Genomic DNA, 8,604 nt, shown 5'->3' with positions numbered 1-8,604 from the left:
TGCCTGACTGTATTTTGAGTCTGTTAAAACTTCTGGTTAACCTGAAGGTTCTTATTGGACTATTGAAGACCTGGGAAGATATGAACACGGGGGAATATCATTGCTTTACTCATTTCCATGATTCAATGCTGTTCAACAGCCAGGCTATTAGAGGAAAGTGTAGCTTATTTATGTGACACATGCATGCCCCAGTTTCTGCTCTCAGATTTGCCTTGGGGGGGTCTTTCATCATGGTGTATTTATAATAATTATTTTATTTATTAATTGAGAGAGAGAGAGAGAGAGATCACTTTGTTGTTCCACTTATTTATGCTGCATTTAACCAATTGGAAATGACTAATGCCCTAAGAACACTAATTAATTATTTGTGGGCATCCACATTTTCTGATTGGTGTAAGAATCAGTCAGTCCTCATCCAGTTATTACTAGTAGTTCACTTATATTTAAGGCATTAACTGACTTGGGCTAAATCAAGATATCTTTCCCGGCCATATAAATGACATTATTTCTTCCTCCTTCTATTCTTTACTTTCTACCTCAAATATATCAATTGTAGTCCATTCTCTTCAAATGCCAAGAAAATTAAGCTTCTGAAATTAACAACTACAACAAAAGTAACAATAGTAACAAAAACTACTTGTATTTCTTTGGAAGCACATAGCTCTAGTAAGGAGAGAGCTGACATAATAACTTCAGTGACTATGTTTTTATAATGGTGTGAATTGGGGACTGGGCACATGGAGGCAGGTGTCTCTAGTAGGTTTGTCACACTGAGGTGATAACTTAATAAGTGGGTGGCTCTCACCAAATCTCTGACATTTCTATGGCAGACTCTGTCACTATCAGTTTAGCTTACCTACCTGCCTTTTGCTCAAATGCCTCCCTATTTGAACTTCTGTGGGTGTGTCAGAAATGGAAGATGCTAGAGAGGAATTTAATAGTAAAAGGGGAGGCAGGGCAGAGCTTATGGGGCATGGAGAAGGGATGGGAATTTCTATACAAGAGACTTTTCAAATCTGGAAGAAGATAATTTATTGCTGAGCCTCGCACTCCCTTGATGGATTGCACAGCTGGCATCAATGTTATTGCAAAAATAAATAAATAATAAAAGAAATAAAAAATAAGCCATTGTTTCTTAGAAAAAAAGTAGTGAGGCAAATACAGGACATTCAGTACAGTGGTGAGGAGAAGAAGGGAAAATACACTTGGTGAGAATTCAGAGACAAAATTGTCTTTATTGAAATGTCATTGAATTAAAAACTCAAAGGAGACAGTGGCATCTTCTTTAGTACAGAGATTATACAAAAACAACAACATAGCTTTTCCATCCAGCAGCTGTGGCACCTGCATGATGCCACCCCCCCCCCGGACTTGACTGGCAGCACAACAACCCTGCACCCCCAGCCTCATACTGTTATCAGAAGGGGCAGTGTGTGAGAAACCAGGCCTCATGGGAGACATTCAAGAAAACGGTTGACAGCTACTTTCCCAGGACAGAAGGAACTCATGGATCAGAAAAGTGACTAATAAACCTACCAAGACAATATGGCTGTGTTACCAGAAGACCAGTGTGGAAATAGGTTCTTCCATGGTGTTGATGGAAAGGAATTTCAGGGACACACGTGTAGGAGGATTTGAATGATTGTGGCGAGATTTATTAGCATGCCTTTGAAAAGGCTGCCACACTTGACCTGGCACTTCCCTCCCTCCCGGTGGACACAGCAGCAGAAGCTGATCAACATTGTCGGTCTGCCCCCGAGTACACTACTCCCAATGTCTCATGCATGACCAGGTGGTTAAGCTTCATCTCGCTGTGGAAGAAGTTCAGCTTCTACAGGCCTGCACCTGTGCCCACCAGGACCAGGAGGACCAGGGCGCAGGACGGCCCTGCTATTACCCCAGCACAGTGTCTGCTCCTGGGTTGTGCTCCAGCCTACAGCTCAGCTGAAAAGAAAGAGCCTGGAGTCTTTGTGAAGCTTCCCTATATTTCCTTGGTCTTGGGAGAGAGCAGGCTTTCTTTCAAACTATGCAATCTCTTTCCTGGATCTTCCTGGGGCTATGCTGGTGCCTCTTCCTATCCAATCCCCTTTCTGGATCTTCAGAGTTTGGTACCCTTATCCTGTCCATTCCCTGGTCCGGGTTTGTCTGCTTCCCTTTATGGTGGCCATTTTTACTCCTAATGCTCATACACTGGGTAGGACTTCCCCTACACCATTCCTCCCTCTTCCCGTGAGTCTGAGGGAAGGGACTGGTTGTTCACTGGGGTGATTGGAAAGCTGGACTTCCTGCCCACTCGGATGTTAATGCACTTGGTGGAGCAATCCTATTTTTCCCTGCCATGTCTGTCAGACTGTTGTTTCCCAGCTTAATCAGGTCAGCCAGTGCTCTCCCTTCTCTTGTGTTAATATCTAACCAGCTGCCTATGCTGACAGCTGCACACATGCCAGATTCTGATCAGATGAACCAACTTAAGATGTTTTTTGGAGATGATAGTAAACTTACAGAAACCTACTCTGCACTGTGTTAAGACTTCACAACAAGAGAAGTAAAACCTGAAGAGCTCACATGTTCAGAACATTGCTTGCAGAAATATTTAAAAGTGATGCACAGTACCCATGAGATTTCAGGAATATGACATTCATCAACACGAAGGGCTGGCAGCCAGAGCAGGACTCCTTGGCCAGTGCCACAGAGAGGCCCTGGTGGGTGTATTTCCATGGAAGAGTCAACAGCTGCTTCCCTGGAAATGAGGAATCATCTGAGAGAAGCCCCTGAAAGCAGTAGCCACAATGTCAACCATCTGCCATGAGTGATTGGCAAATGAAACCACCAGAGAAACAGAAGTGCTATTTACCAGGAATAATCAAAATAGATGGCCTTATTTTTCAATGAAAATAGTACGATGCAACATCTGTTGAGGCCTTGAGATATGACAGCTTAGTTACTTTTAGAAAAATAGACAATTGTTTCTTTAATGGTGACTGTTAATTTTAAAACAAAATATGTGTTCAATCATATATGAGATAGAAAAAATTATATTGCTAAATGTGTGTGTATGTGTGTGGCAACAGTATTCTTACTGGATTGTGGCTACGTGAAATTTTTTTCAACCAGGATCATCCTCCAGATATTACTGTTTGTTCATGTCTGTCTCAAATTGCTGGTTAATACATAACATAGTTACTTGCTTTAAAAACAAACAAACAAAAAAAGAAACAAACAAAAAAAACAAAGAGCAGGCCATTACTACCCAGTAAACATTGTAGAAAACAGTATGTATGCAACATTTCTTGTGATTTTCACTTTCTCATCTTCCAACAGAGATCTGTGCATGATCCTGAAACAAAGCAGCTATACTGGCCACATACCCTGGCGACTCTGAACATCTCTCAGAACTGCAAGGCCATCGTCATCTAAGTCCTGACCCTCTGCCAAGGCTGAATACTCTCCCCTGAAGCCCCATTTACTCAGTGCCTGTTTCCAGAACATGGACAGACTTCTGCCATGCACATCTCTCTCGAGGAATGGTTAACTAGGAGGTTCTGAGTGAGAATGGTTCAAAACTTGAATTACTCTCCAGACAGCTCATAATAGAAGCCACACTCTTACTTTTATAAAGAATTAGCTACAGATTAAGTAGCACTGTCATATGCTTTGAAAAGTTTCTTGTGTCTTTCTGTTAACTGCGCTGGTGCTTGAATGCTGGCGCTCCTCACCTTCCAGCTTTCCTCCCTCTTCCCCTCCCCTCTCATCCCTCATTTCCTCTTTCTCCTCCTGCGCACCCCCTGCGCTCTGGGCTTGCCAATTCCAGCACCTCCACATACCTTGCCCTGTCCTTTCATCTCTAACATGGCCTGAAATGACCTTTTGCTTGGCACAAGGCGTGATCTAACTGAGAATAAAAGAGTGGGGGTGGGGTGGAGGGAGGAGAGGCGGCTGGCTGGGCTGGTCTGCAGGGGGGTGGGGGGGTGGGGACGGGGCATTTCGATTTAAAGACAAATGCTACAGCATTTTTTATTGTGCCATGTCCTGCAATTACTTTTCCCCACATAACCTACTATACAAAGAGAAAAGACATTTTAAAAAGCGTACCATTCTCTTTGTTTAGCCAGAGACGCTCCGTGGTGGGAGGAGGCTGCGGAGGAAGCAGCGAGGGGGAGTGGGGGGCAGAGGCAGAAAGACGGCACCCAGCGGGCAGCACTCTGCGCCGGGATGCGGGCCCGCTGCCCCGCAGCTGTTTGCTTCCTGCCCGGCGTTTGCAGCGGGGACTTCTCCCCAAGCCAGGCTGCTGCTGAGACACTGGCGCACGGCTCGCTTCCAGTTTGTATCTCTTCCTTTGAGCGGCCGGGGCTTTTTCCAGAGGCTTTTTGCTTTGTTGTTTTAGGAAATTAATTTTTTACTACTCCAAAACCTCAAATAGGTGCTATGGCGAATCTCATTGATATCATTGATATTCTCTCCTCTCTCTCTTTCTGGAAAAATAACAAGTATTTAGATTCTCAGAGGAGAGTGCAGGAGTTGCCATGGCAACAGCTCTGAACCTTGCACAGAAAAAGCTCTATTGTAGTGTCCTGCCTTGTACAATAAAAACCCTTCTCTTTAAAGACACACTGCTAGCAATACTCTTACCAAGTTTGGTGTGTGTGTGCCCTTTGATGTATCATGGACATCATTTGGAGAGACAAAGATGGGTTTACTTGGGATATTTTAATCCAGACTTGACTAGATGAGGTGTGAAAAGAGAAAAATGGACTTATGAAGTCACTGAGAACCTGAGATTAGAGAACTTGTCTAAAGGCTGTGAGATGATGGAACATACAAAGGTGCCCGGTCCATTCTGGGGGCTGCCGGCAGCTTGCATATCATCTGACGGGACTGATGATGCAGCCATTCTGCCACCCTTTCCTCTCTCTCAACACGCCACAGAAAACTTAGCCCAAGGTGCACTGGGCTCAGAGGGTGAGGAGCTCACCCTCCCAGACCTGGGAAGTTCTCTTCCTAAAGTGCCTCAGGACAGAAGGCAGGGTTTTGCTCCACAGTCCTCTGCTAGCTTCATATGTTCTGGTTTCCCTTGATGAACATCAATTACCTAATTTATCACAGACATCTTGAATATTGCCTCTGTGCTGGGCTCTTTAGATATAAGGTTATAAAAAAACAACCTAGCCCACTTTTTCCAGAAACTTACAGATAAGAAATAGAAAGAAACAAATAAACAAATTCAGGGAAGAAGAAGTAACTAACTGTTAGGTCCTGGCAGCTCCATGACAACCACAAGTGTGATCTCCATTAGTTCCTTAAAAGACAACTTCTGTGAAATGCCTGATGGAATGCTTTCCCCTCTCTCCACTGGTCCATATCCCTCCTCTATCCTTCTGCAACAGTGCCTTATCACTAGGAAAAGAGCTGCAATTTTGGAACAAATGCATGTTGAAAAACTGGCATTGAGAATCACAATGTGGAAGGGCCCAGCTCTACTCTGTGGTCAGAGTCTCAGCCCAGATCCTTTCTAACCTGCAGCTAAGAGGGCAAGGAGCTATTGTCGCTGGACACTTCCCATACGCCACTTATTATGCTGATTACTTCTTTGTTACATCTGTATTCTACTGAGTCTCCTTATCATCTTTCTCACCTGGTCCCTGGTTTTATCTGGACCATATAATATATAAAAAGATTAGTTAACTATTTTCTCAATTATCCCAAGGGTACTAGAACCTTTTTAGATGCATGGAGAGACCATGGTTCATTATGTACAATGGATGCTTTTTCAGACATTAAGATTAATTCTTTCTCAGAGTCTCTCTTAAGAAAGTCGTAACAAATCCTGTTAGTGTAGGTAGCTAGATATTAAAAAGGAAGGGAGCAAAAGGAATCAGACATTATTAAGCATAATAAGCTAGAGGGAGCATAAACCCTCTTCCCTAGGAAGTTAACAGCCTTCCACACTCCCCAGGAAACCACAGGACTGCTCCATACAAATCACGGGGGTGGGGGGGGGTGGGAGGGGAATAGAACAATAAAGGGGGAGGTGAGCACATGCGCAGTAGGAGCCAAGATGATAACCACAGGCCAGTCAATCTGACCTGGAAAAAGGATCCAATTGGGTAAAGAACATAAAATCCCTGAAAATATAGGAAGTGGATTGTGGTTAGAAGGTGGCTCAGGACAAGCCCATAAAACCTTAGTTTGGTTATTTCGAAAAAGTGCTTGGTTTTGCCCAAGCCCAAGATAATATAATCCCAGCTAACAAAGTGCCCCCCCTTGGTCTCTCTCTCTCTCTCTCTCTCTGTCTCTCTCTCTCTCTCTCTCTCTCTCTCTCTCTCACTCTCTCACTCTCACTATCTCTGTCTCTGGGCTTCTGTCTCTCTCTTGGTGACAGTGCTCACCCTGTGCACTCTCCTGTTCTCTCTCCATAGTAAACATATAGCCTTGGCAGTCACATGGCCAACAGCCGTGTGGACTCCAAATTCAGGCTACTAGTGGAAGCTTTGGTAAAGGAATAGAGCAGTGGATTGCAGTCTGGAAAACAAACTAAGCTAGCTGACGGTGATAAAAACTGGACTGGACTAAGATGTAATATGAACTGAACCATTGGCACAGATATTTTGACATTGGCTCTTGTTTTGGCCCTGATGAAGACAAGGATGGACTTTTTTCATGGAAGTGCAGATGGAGATGAGACATTGGGAACCCAAGGGCAATTTATAACCTCACCAGGCCACAACTCCCCATGCATGGGTCTCTCAGAACGCTTTCCTTGAGATCTCATGAAAGAACATGATTTCCATCTGCAGCAATCCTAATTTATCAGATGAGAAAACTGAGGCTCAGAGAAGCTGTTCAGGATCACACAGCCAACAGTGATGATACTAAGGATGAACACCTTGAAAATTTATAATTTATAATCTTTCAAGATTTCTTGGATAGCTTGTATTATTAAGAACAATTGGCTACAATTCTAAACTTGGTTATTAAAAAGAGTGAAATGCTAGGGTTAAAATTTTTGGTGACTTATTGAAAGTCATACCTGACTTTCAGAGTTAGTTTGATTGTGAAGGGACCACAATCCTGTCACCCTGAAGCAGTTTTTTGGGATTTTGATTTTAAGGTGGTTATTAAAAACAAAAGACTCAGAAAGAACCTTTGACCCCCACTCCTTCCAGCCCAAGAAGAGATCTTAGGATGTTCCCTTTAGCCTAATTTGAATTAAGTATGCTAAACAAGAGAAATTCAAGCAGGTGCCTGTTAGCTAATACCTCATTATGTCCCATTGTTTCTGAGTCACCTGGTAAGGATTTCTCTGCCATAGGTTCCCTTCTTTCTCAACTACCTGTAAATTGCCCATTTAAACTTCTGAAATCTAGTACTTCATTACCCCCTTTTCTCCAATATGTTTTATACACCTCATGTTGCCTTATTGTCTTTGGAAATTTTAATGGATTTGTAATGTCCACATGAATCCCCCATGTACCTGTATTAAACTTTGATTTTCTCCTTTTAATCTGTTTCTGTTCATTTGGTTATTAACCCACCAAGAAGAACCTAGAAGGTGGGAGGAAATTTTTTAATGTGGTGGGCAGTTAGACAGACATGAACAGATAAGCATTGGCTAGGCATAGAAGATCACCAGGGAAGAAATCCCCAGGGGCCTAGGAATGGGCCAAACTAGGAAAACAAGGACCTCAGCGCCACGCCCCTCTCCCCCAGGGTGACCTTTCCTCTCCTAGCATATTGCTAGTCATTTGGTTTAGACCCTCTGACCTTTCCTAAGACTGGTCATGGGGTTTGAACCCTCCTCTGACCTTTCTTCTCCTGACATGATGCTAGTCATGCAGGTTAGAATTACTTAGAGAACACAAGGGCATTGAACATTGAGCCCCCAGGACAATAGAGTTATGACCTGCATCAAATACACGTAGGCCTCAGCTGTGTTTCAGCTTGAGGCCCAGAAAAGCAGCAAAACCAGACCAGCGATGCCACACCAAATCTCAGGACAAGCTGCATTGACTAATGACCCCCTGCCCTGGTGCTGACCAAACAGTGGAGACCACAAACCTGAAAGGAAACACCTGGAAAGCTGGTGCCACATCTACTGAAATCCTCCCCTGGACCTCCGCTAAAATCTCCACTCTTAAAAGCCCTTAGGGTGGAGGACCCAGTGCACTCTCCCACCCAGAAGCAGGTGCACATCCCACCTGTCTTATTCCCATTCACTACTCCCCTCCACAGGTGCATTACCTTATCTTTCTCCTAAGCTTCAAGGGCCCACCCTTTGCCTCTTGTTTCCTAGCCAATCTCTTCCACCACTTACTGCTATCTCTGTGAATTTCTTAATAAATTTTCTCTTTTTATTTAATCCACCTTCATTTTTTAAATTGTTTTTCTATTACAGTTGTCCCACTTTTCCCCCATTGCTTCTCCCCCACCACGCCTACCACATCTCCCATAGTCAACCCCCACCCCGTTGTCCATGTCCATGGATCATTTATACACGTTCCTTGACTAAACCCTCCCCCCTCTTACCCCCTTATCTCTTTCTCTCCGCCCCCCTTGTCACTGTTAGTCTGCTCCTTGTTTACATGCCTCTGGTTCAATTTTGCTTGT

General features: G+C 43.9%; 1 pseudogene; it reads left to right on the top strand.

Annotated features, from left to right (window-relative positions):
• Window positions 1–2,407: 2,407 nt before the first annotated feature.
• Window positions 2,408–4,295, top strand: LOC149997369 (mitochondrial import inner membrane translocase subunit Tim9 pseudogene; annotated as a pseudogene).
• Window positions 4,296–8,604: the final 4,309 nt, after the last annotated feature.

This window comes from Furipterus horrens, unplaced genomic scaffold (assembly GCF_987537825.1).
Source record: "Furipterus horrens unplaced genomic scaffold, mFurHor1.1.pri manual_scaffold_11, whole genome shotgun sequence".
NCBI classification, from domain to species: domain Eukaryota; kingdom Metazoa; phylum Chordata; class Mammalia; order Chiroptera; family Furipteridae; genus Furipterus; species Furipterus horrens.
Note: the sequence above shows the minus strand (reverse complement) of the source record. Positions and strands in the feature narration are given on the sequence as shown.